We start from the raw sequence: 11,412 nt of genomic DNA, 5'->3' as shown, positions 1-11,412 counted from the left end.
CTTGCTGTTGTTGCTGCTGCTGCTCTTGCTCTTGCTGCTGCTGCCACCGCCTCTTTTTTCCCTCTTCCCTTTTGCCCGCCAAGTGCTGAACTGATTAGAGTGTAATTAAGGCCATAAAACCCTCGGCTTATCCACCTGTTTATTCACTAAAGTCGTGGGCTCATCAGGCAAATTAGCTGCTTCCAGGCTGCACGTTGGGCCTAGAGCTGGCCTGATTAATGAAGTTTATTGGGAGCTGTTAAAAGCATTAACTGAAGGAAATCTCGGCAATTCGTCATATTTAAGGGGTGGAAATTAAATCTCCCCATGCAAATGAGGGGAGACTCCGAAGCAGCTTCTTTTAGAGGTGACGAGGGTGGGACCCGCAAGCGGCTCTCCCCCAGGCACAGCCCGCTGAGCGCGGGGTCTGCACCCGTGACGAGTTGGCCAGGCCTCGGCAGGAGGGGGGTTACAAACAAAGGGGTGAAAGGGATTTTACGGAATAAGAGCAAGTCCTCAGAGCCCCAAACGCAAGAACCAGGCCCAAAATGGGGCGATACAGTCCTTTTGATCTCGTGCTAAGGGCATCTCTCTAGGTACCCGAGGCATTGCCAGTGTAGTTCATCCATCCAGGGGGCTGTAAGACAGCTTCCATGACAGGAGGTTGTGTCCCCCTTGGTCAGATAAGCCATCTTTGCTTTATTTCTGCTTTAAACATTCTGCACACTTCTTAGCTCTGAGTCATGTTACATGGCTTCAGTACAAGTACAAATGTCCACATAATATTTGAAATGTAAAATGATTTTTTAAGCAACGTTCATAATAAGCCTTAAAACTGCAACAGTAGATGCTCTAGCTGACAAACACCTGAGAAATATATTAAGGCGAGATGGTCTAACCAGCAGAGAATCCTATCCAGAGCCGACTATTCACCAGTTTTAAAAGTGTTCTGGCATGTCAATCTGATTTTATTTCTGACATGAATAGCATTTTCATACCCGAAGCTTCATGAGCCACGGCATTTTTATATTAACAATTTATAATAAAAGAGAAATTACAAAGGGTCACAACAAGGAGTGAATGTCCTGAGGAAGGGATAATGAGAAGAAAGGAAGGTCAAAGAAAACATCTTGGCCTTGCTGTTCTTATCGAGTGTTCGGTTCCCAATCATATTAGGTTTACAATTTACTTATTTTTAATGTTTTCATACGAAAAGAAGAAAACACTGTCTGGCATCTCATGTAAAAGAGATATTTTTACTCAAATACTCAGTTGTGAACATGATGTGGAGGGAGGAGGGAGAAGAGAGAGAGTTCATATTTGATGTAATTCTTATTCTATATGCTTCTCTGTCTAATTATTACAAAGCTAATTATTTGTTACAATTATTGGATTAACAATTTGCTAATCAGTTTTCTTCTCCTTTGTAGAGCAGCACCAGCACAGTGAAATGCAAGGTGAGAATGTTGTCTGGATTTTCAACAGAAAATTAGAGAGCCGTTTTCCTCATGTGCAGATTTGTTCAGCTGCTTCGTGATTTACGACCAATACAGCATATCCTGTATCACACCCTACTGCGTAGCATCTTTGTTCCTATTGAGATAATTTTCTAACTTTTTGGACGTGGAGGCTATTTGCCAGTAGCAAAGGGTCCCTCTCCTCCTACCATCTCCCGTCCCTTTCGGAAAATGTTTCACTCATCAAACCACCCTGTGGGGCAGGAGGAACCATCCGTCTTCTCCAAACAATAGTTACAGAAACATGGACTAGTACCACGGCAGCCCCCTGCACGTGTGCACGCACACACGTGGAGTTTTGAGTGTATTCCAGGCACAAAACAATACATTTTTAAAAGACACTTGATGCCCTTAAACAAAACACGCAACTCAGCTGTTTTGCACAGCAAAGGACTGTTTCAGCTGCTAGTAAACAAAGAAACCAAACCAACCCCAAACTTCCCTGCAACATGTGTATCTATACCTTTTTATAAAGATAATTGGTAGAGTATGCTTCTAACACTGCATGCAACACTCCGCTGTTGCAGGTTTCCTACTGGTATTTCTGGGGACAAGAAAGCAAAGAGTTTCAGTGAAAAAGCAGTGGATTATTATTATTTTTAACTGCAGGTTAACAAAGGATTTCCTAGAGAATGAAATGGCAGCAATGTTTTCTAGTTACAGCTCTAATTGCAAAAACACAAGGAGTCTTTGTAATCAGTTCATTTGTGGCTGTCTCGTATCTTTTTTAATCTATCCTAGTGCATACTTTAAGAGCATTTGCTATAAATCCATATTAGCACAAAGTAATTTTAATTTTGGCCAATAGAACACTTAAATTTCAGGAAAAATAAACACTTTGGGATTTTCACTGAATTAAGAAGAGATCTGTCCGAGACAGTATTTCTTCCAAATTAGCAGATTTCTTTAGAAGATTCCTTAAATGAAATTCAATGACTCATGGAACATACTGTCAAAACACTTATTTTTCTTGATTACCAGTTCCTTCAATAAATTGATTTGCCCCATCATGCGGGGTCTTTTAGTTCTGCCACTAATGGGATGTGCTACTTGCAACTTTTTCTCTCTGCTTCAGAAATAGAAGAATCTATTTAAAGAGAAATATTTAGGTGAAACACCAAAAACTTGTAAATACACCAAAACCAGGTGGTTTAGGTAGAGATTATTTTCCTAGAAGAAATATCTGATATGGTGGTGAAATGTCTAGTTATAAAAGATTTTAGGTGAAGAATGATAAAGCACTCTCCCTGCACCCCCAACAATACTGATTATTTATATTATAGACGCCTCTTCATGAGCAATTATAACTTTGACAGGGATATTTTCCTTCTCGCTGAAACTTCAGATGCAAGACCTGCTTCTGGAGGCCACGCACTTCCATGGCTGTGCAGAAGTGCACACAGTACATTTGTTCAGAGATGCAACTGTGCCTAAAATTTATCCCAACTATTTTTATCCAACAGCAGTTCAACTAGACTTCTGTATTTAATAAGAAATCCTGTGGATTACCTAGTCAGGCACAGGAAAAAAATCAGTTATTTAAACCTGCTCTCCATATAGATGTGCAGAACTCCAGGCATTAACGTAAAAGGATACTGTATTGTAGAATTCAGGTTGCATAAATAGGCAAAAATCGGTGTGCCTTCAAAACAACAAAATGATCCATCGATTTCTTCCTATTATATCAATACTATTAGTATATCGACTATTGGAACAATGGCAGGCCCAAACTCAAGATAATCTTTGTGAAAACACTGAGGTAGTTGCATTTTTTTCTTTTACATGCCTGATTTGGCAGTAGTGGAAACAAGGCAAATTTTATCACAGCAGAAAACTACGCTATGGCACAGTCAGAGCTAAATTTAGCCCTCCCAAATCAAGAATGATCTTACAGTCAGGGCCAACTTATTCTCTTTAACCGCACTGTGCAAAAGATGTCCTAAATGATGAAGACCCTGCTCTGTCCTTGAATAAGTACAGAAGACACAGAGACCTCGGTGGGAGGAGTGTGAGGTGTTATGGTCAGAATTCAGTCCTAAGTGACCTCCTGCTTTTGCATGTGGTCTACTACGGAGGCACATTAAGGTTGGAAAGGATACTGTTTCACTGTAACTTAATTTTTTCTTGCCTCCTGATAGTTTACTAAACTATCAATGATGCAGTTTTTGCAGCTTAATTAATTCTTTCACACTGTCTCCTTCCATCTCAGTCATACTTGAATCTTTCGTCTTACAGCATGTTTTTCAGCTGTGGGTAGAACCACAATGTTAATGAACGACGATTATCTTTCTTACTTACCTGAGAACTTTAATGAAGCTTCATTAAAAATTAACATGACATGATATTACCGGAAGAGCTGTACAAAACCTTTTTTTCATTTATAACCTTTTAATTTTTTTCTATTAAATAGAAATTTTAACTTACTGTAGCTTGCTGGGCAATAATTAGTGCATTCACTGGGAACTCTTTCCTCAATAGCTTCACAAAACTAGGACCTACGGGGGAAAACACTGCCGTGTCCTTTAGGGGGATCTACTGTACCTTAGCACTTAGTTAATCCCCTCGTCAAACACGCTGAAGAAAATGAAAGCTGCGTGTCACATTGTCAGTGTAAGGAATCGGTTAAACGCTTTTCATTTGATTCTGTTTTTCAGAAAAGACAGCACATACCGGGAGAATGCAGCCAGTGTAGTTTTATCTGGAGTAACTGTAAATGTACGTATGCTTTTATGTGTAGCGTTGTCACCGACAGTCCAAAATTACAATATCTGTTGTATTATAAAAGCTTAGCATCAATGGGCATTGCATCCGAGATGCTAATTAACTATAGGAGCTGCACCTTACAACTCAGTTTCAAAGGCAGATTTTTAAAGTGATGTAAAAAATGCTCTTTGAACCAAGTCAGAGTAACAGAAAGGTATGAACACATTGTTCATGCAATTGCAGGTTAAACTTCCATCAAACCTCACAAAAGCTAGCTCGTGTTTTTAAATGTTTCCAGTTTAATACTTTGAGAATAAAAATTAAGTTGTTGTCATTTTATTTTGACACACAAAATGATTTCTTCTGTTTCAATACCATGTGTTTCCAGGGGAGCATTAAGCCTTTTTTAAAGTAAATCTAAATTGCAACAGCAAGTGTTGTACTGTCATTTTAATGACAGCTGTAGACTTTAAGTATGGAATGAATCAATTATTGCAAGCGCAGCCCCTGTGTAAATCACTGACGGCAAACCAACCTCAGGATTATAAAATGAATCTTTGACAAGTATTCAAGGTTTCAGCATATTCTCAATAATGAGGATTAAGTACCTACTATCTGTGAAAGAAAAGTTTTATTCACTTACTAAAGAATATGTGAGTAATCATTAAGAGAGGTCAGATTAACTGAGGTACTTTTTTAAAAAGGGCATCCAGTACAACATCTGCTGGAAAATCAATGATAAATTTGTCAATTTTTTAGAAAAAGGGAAAGATTAAGAGTAAGGCAGTGTAATGGAATGACTTAATGCTCTGTTTTTAAAGAATGGAGAGGAATTATAATGACATCATAAACTATCATTATGAAACTTTTTGACATTTTCATGTCAAGAAAGACTCTTCTTGAATCAAGAACAAATAGTGATTTCGGCTATCCATGGGTGATTCAGTCAAGTTCAAATAAATCCTGATTCTACACCGAGAGATGATGAAAAAAAAGCCTCTGGACTACTCTGGTATATATTATATTATCTTGTATTTAATGTTTTTACACTAAGAGAGAAATTGAATTCAAAGTTCTAATGATAGTTGAGCTGTGAAAATGCAAATGTTTTTAATTTGATTATGTCAATAATGCATACACTTTCGGAGAAGCCTTTATGGTAAATATTTCATATCACTTTGCTCTCTTTGCCAGTACCCAAACAATATTGCATTGTCTTTTTCTGTTTAATTTCCACAAAATAATGCAAAATTGAGAACCAGTGTTATCATGATTGTAGACCAACATCATTTCATGATAGAATAAAGCATTGTGTTCTGTCATCATTTGTATTTTAATTATTAATGAAACCCTTGCTTTAACTGTCAGAATTTTTTATTAATGTCTTATGATATTTGCATACTCTTTGCCTTTATATCGGGAGAGAATGTACAGGCGAATATATATTTATTTCCAATATATTGGTATGTTTTTAACCTGGAAGGTTTACTTTTGAAAGCTTTAACAATTGATATCACATTGATCAAGAGATGCGTTATATACACTGGGATGAGGGAATAAAAAAAATATTTCTGCAGTAATACTACACTTCACAATTTGATATTCCCCTAAAATAATGCAAAGCAACTTTGAAAAAAAAAATATTGCTGTTGCTTGTAGCAAAATAATATGCCTGTTTATCTAAACTGCCGCATTTCCATTGCTTTATTTTTACCAAAAATGTATTTCTTTTATTCGTGTTTGTGCTTGTGTACGTTTTTTCTTGTTTATGGCACAATGCGCTTTCTCTTTGGCCCAGTATGGATGATTCATAGTCCAATATTTTCATTCTGCACTAAACAGTCAATTCATTACAAATCAATTCAATATTTCTAAATTTTATCAAACAGTGCCCAGTTTGTTAAAATAATACACTCTGCAATAGGAATGAGAATGTTAATAATTCTAATAGGAAAAACATAACTGCATAATTTTGCAATAACCGAATTTTAAAATTAATCAAACATAAGTAGGTACATTTGTAAACTGTTAAAGTTAGATAAAATATGTGTATATTAGAAAGGAAAACTATGAAATAGTTACATCTCGAATTACTGAAAAAAACATGAGAAAAAGCATTTCTTTTAAGAACATTTCTGCAGATAAGAAAGGCTGTAATTATTTTGCTGTGTTTACCTAAGACAGTTAAGTTGTCAAATGCAATTGATTTTGAGCTATTGAATTTAAACATTTTGCTGCTTCTCTCCACCAAGTGTTATCATATTCCTTTTGTGCATTTCAGCAGTGCTTTTTCTAACTGCCCAGTTTTCATTCTGATTTTGAGGTAGGAGATTCAAGTCACTGTCTTGTCACAGAAGCCAGTAGTTTACAAAGAGGCTGTTTCTCAGTAAACACCTGCAATCAGTTTACAAATGATCTTAAAGAGTTACAGTACATGCTTAGGAACAAGCATGAAGTGCTACGCTTAAAAGGCTTACAAGCGTTTCCCAGAAAATAAAACTGAAGGGATCCATGAAAACGTACAAGCATAAACATTTCTTTCCATTGTGCAGGTGGAGGGCTGGAGTTTTGCAGTAAAAGTCTGGCATCTGGTGGTGCAGAGAAGAAATGGCAGCCCACTCCAAAAAGAAACAAGGCGGTCACAGACTGAATTAGCTCATCAGCTTGTAATAAACTAATTATTTCCAGCGTATGCATATGTGAGGACTCTTGCTTCTGAAGGACCCCTCAGTATTCATTGCCCCGGGTTGGTTTCTGTTCTCACCCCGGAAGGTCTGTATTTCTTCCCAGAGAGAGAAATAATTGCACGTATCCAGAACTGTGATGTTTTGAAATGCCAGATAATGCCTCGTGCAACCCTCGGCAGAAGACAGCAGATGGGACTTACTACCATTTCCCACAAACAGCGTTTGGAGGACTGGAAAAGACTAAGGAGAATTTTAGGAGGGAGAGACCCAAGTGTGCCATTCGGGGAAAGGGAGGTTTCTTCTATTCTCTGCCGAACCACAACAATACGTCGCCTCACAACCAAATTAATGAAAAAAACATTCCTTCCCAACTTCCTTGAAGAGCACTGACTCCGCAGAGATCGTGGAGGTCTGTGTGGGGAAGGAGTACAGAAGAAGAAGGGACCTTCAGAAATACCAAGTCCGTTCCCTGCCTTTGCACACATATGCATCGTATAAGCCCTGTCAACAAGTGATAAAGAATGTAGGCTTTTCACTTTTTTGAGCAAAACACTCTTCCCAATGCAGATTTCTTTAAAGAGTTAAGAATTATCTACTAAGTTTCCAAGCTCTCTTTGGGTTAAATAGTACTCCACCTTTCCGTCCCTTGTACTAAATAAATATTCATAGACAATGATGAAAAGCTGTTTCAGTCTTCTCCCTCCGGTCTCCATTCTCACGACCACCTTGCTAGCTCTTCCCTGAGGAAGCTTACTTTTTAATCATCTTTCTTGAACAAGGATGGCCAAAATTACATAGTGTTCCACATGAGATCTCTCCTGAGCTAACACTAATGGTGTGAATTCCCTATCTTTGTGGAAAATACCTCTCTTGATGTAGTCTTCCATTTTCTTCCATGGCTGCAACGTGGACAAGTTTACAGCACTGCATGACCAAATGATATCCATAGGTCACCTCTTCATATCAAAATATTCCCAGAGAAGTGCCATTAATAATCTTCCTCAAGCCTAATGCCTCCTCTTCGATATTACCTGGTGTCATCGCTCTTCAGCAAGTTCTTAACTTGTCTTACAATTTCCCTTACTAATAATAGTCTTCCTTAATTTATTATCATTTCCCATCTGACAGACTTCTGGATGCTCTGCTGAAGTTCAGAGGGATTACATCTCCAGTATTCCCTTTGTCTTGAAATCAAAGACAGATAGGAGGTGGACATATGCAACATTCAAAAAGAAGATGTGTTTCAACCTCTTGACATTTGCCTCCATTTTTTAGGAATTATTCTTTCCTTAAAAATTAGGTGTAAAGGTTTACACAAAAAGGAGTGAGACTAAAAGGGCCTCCAAATCTGTTGCTGCCTTCTTAAATACAGGTACATTAGCCATTCTTTAAATGCCTGGTGCCACAGAGAAAATCGATGTATTCCAATACTTGCTGCCACGCTTTTTGTCCCAGATACCAAATCTTGCAGTCAAGCCCTCTGACTTGAGCACATTCAGGTCTTTGGGCTTGTACTTTTCAGTATATATATTTTAAGCTTTTCCAAGGTGCAACAGAGCTTGACTTTTGACAATGCTTATATTATCATTACACTTTTGGACTTGAAAGCCAGGGGTTATTTTGCTGATCTCTTTTCATATCTTATACTTTGTATGATGTTTTTTTCTAGTGCCTTTTCGAGGTTATTATTTATCCAGTTGGAAAGTTTCTTCCCTTGAGCTGCAAAAAAGTTCTAGGTAATACTAGAAACCTTGACATAATGACATGCCAGATCTCTTCCACATCCAAGTCCCTCAGCTTCCCTGCAGACCTGCTTTTTTTTTCTTTCTTTCTAAATAAAATGGAAGGATGGCTTAACCCAAGGTATTTATTAAACACATTCTTCTAATACCATCCTGTTTATGAAAAGAATAACTTAAAACTTAAAAGAAAGCAAAACAATACAAGTAGTTACGTATTTCCATGTGGCTTGCTTACTGTGCTTTGTACATTGTCCACGCAGCTTCTCAGGGAAGGACGATAATCATTTACGTATGTCAAGTACATAGAACCACTTTGAGTACAATAAAAATGAGTAACATTGAAGTGCTGCTCTTTCACCGAGCATAAAGAATAGGCTGACCTATGCAACACTTCAAGGGTCTTACAGATTTGTGCCGTGCTTGTACAATAAAGAAGAAAAAAAGGTACGGCATATCGTTGTTTTTAAAAGAGAATTTCCAGAGGGTGCTTTAAATGATCACATGCAGTCTGTACAGGAACAGGCAAATGGTTATATCGTAACCATTGTAAAGGGGCAGTTTGGGCTTTTTCATTCCACAGCAACACGGGACAGAATTGAGCTGATGAGACTGGCTGATACACCAAGAACAAAGGAAAACTCTGCAGGCAGTAATGTCGGCTTCCAAGTAGCTCTTAAGAGTGACATTTTTGATGACACAAGCAGGCAGAGGCACCTTTATTAAGTAGTGCTAATGATGATAATCCCACACCAGGACTTTTCATAAACTTGAAGAGTGATTCTCTGTTATTCTCCTTTTCACAGATGAAGAAACACTCATAGAAATGAGTGTGACCTCCTCAAAGTCACTCAGGACAAATGGCAGAACTGGGATTAGACTTCAGTGGTCCTGCTTCCTATGCACTGACTTCAAGGCAACCCCTGCCACTCCTGCTACCGGAACATTTCCGTTTTCCATGTCCAGCCCTACTCCTTTCCTTTCTTCCCTCCCAACCATCTTCTGCCTTGCTTGTCAGATAGTCCTCTCCCCAAAATTATAAGGCCCCCTCCTTCTTTTCCCTCTCACTCCTTTCCCTTCCCCTTCCACAGATGTGTTTTCATACCCAACACACCATGGAGAACACATTGCTTCTCATGAACAAGAAATTCTAGTGCTGTTCCAGCTCCTTTCCAGCCCCATAGTACTTCACCTACAAACACATGAAGGGCTAAGGAACAACAGAGGCCAAAGAGAAAAGCTGGAGGGTATATTTTAGTGGGGGAAAGGATACATCATTCACAGAAGTTGTTGACTGCTGTAGCTCTATCAATGCAGGACTAGGCTACCCCCATGAGCACGGGAATGACCACTGCTCCGTGCACAGAACATCAGTAGAGACATGGCTACCTGGGGAATCTACACTTTATTATGTACTTCACTATACCCTTTCCCCATCAGGCTTTGAAGTCTCATTGAGAAACCTAGGAGGTTCTATTATAGATAAGCACCCTATTGTGTCCAACAATATATAGTAGAGAACAGAACAAGGGTCTCTGCCATACCGTTACATTTCACCTCTACCTCTAAGCATTTTCTGCAGTAGAAAGAGAAAAAAAAAATTTAACATTATGCTAGTACATAAATGCCAGTATAAATGCTAGTACGTAAAAATACTTCTGTTGCGTATCAAGATAACTTAAGGAATTTTGGGCCGATTTTTAACACTTCTTTTTGCAGGTGATTTCTGATGCTGAATTGTGCTTGCTGTAGAGACCAGCATGAATTCTCAAGGTATTGCGCAAGCCACAAAGGCTGGGATCAAGTCTCATCTCTCACTGTATTTGCAGAGCATGCCTGCCATTGTCAGTCTTGTCAACGCTCATGGTCTCTTCACTTTTTACCCTGTGCTTATCCCATCTCTTCTTTCATTAAAAAACACAAAAGTTTCTGTCCTTGTGGATTTGCAAAGGGAAAACATAATTCCCAAGAGCTTAGAAACCAGGCAGCAAATTAAAAATGCCAACACTGATTATTCTTTGAGATTCTATTATATTAAAGGCAATCTCCTGATTTTCAGGGCCTGATTCGTGGCTTCTGAACTGTAAAGTTCAGCCATCCTTGCGCTTGGCAAGCACCTGGAAGTGAAGCGTGTGCAACCAAGCTCTCTATGTAATTCTGTAAAATGAGAGCTGTTTATCTCAGTAGCTGAAATATTCATTATTGAAAATAAGCATTTCAACATTCAGAGGATGAATCATGTGGGCCGAGAACAACAATGATCTGGGAAATAGCAAAAAAATGCCATGTCTCTACAGTGTCCTAACGGATACAGCTGAGAGGGTCTGACCTTGCACAGGGGAGGTGGGGTGAGAGCTCCTACTGACATGTAGGTACCTCTCCTTACTTCTGACTTGAGTCTTTTGTTTCAGCTCCGCTGCTCTTGCTGGTGGCTGGGACTACAGAGAAAGCCAGAAGAAATTAATGCCCAGTTTAGCTGGGAGAGAGGGGGACAATGATGAAAGGGATGAACCGCTGCAACTTTTCCTGAATCTTTTAGTATTTGGCAGACAATATGGGCTTTGTGTTAAAAACCTGCTGTTTGCTGCCCCTATTGAAAAAACACCTGCCTTTCGGCCAAGTTTTAGGTCTGAGAAGTCACACCACTTTAATGTAGCAGCTAAATCTCCTCGGATTCTTCCTTTGCTTCGCTTTCTTTGCACACTCAAATGTTGCAGGTTGCAAACAGCATCCTCAAAGGGCAGTGGAGCCAGCTCTCCCTCCGATCCAGGCCTAGACAAATGAAAT

Source organism: Pygoscelis adeliae, unplaced genomic scaffold (assembly GCF_000699105.1).
Source record: "Pygoscelis adeliae isolate BGI_AS28 unplaced genomic scaffold, ASM69910v1 Scaffold80, whole genome shotgun sequence".
Taxonomy (NCBI): Eukaryota; Metazoa; Chordata; class Aves; order Sphenisciformes; family Spheniscidae; genus Pygoscelis; species Pygoscelis adeliae.
Note: the sequence above shows the minus strand (reverse complement) of the source record.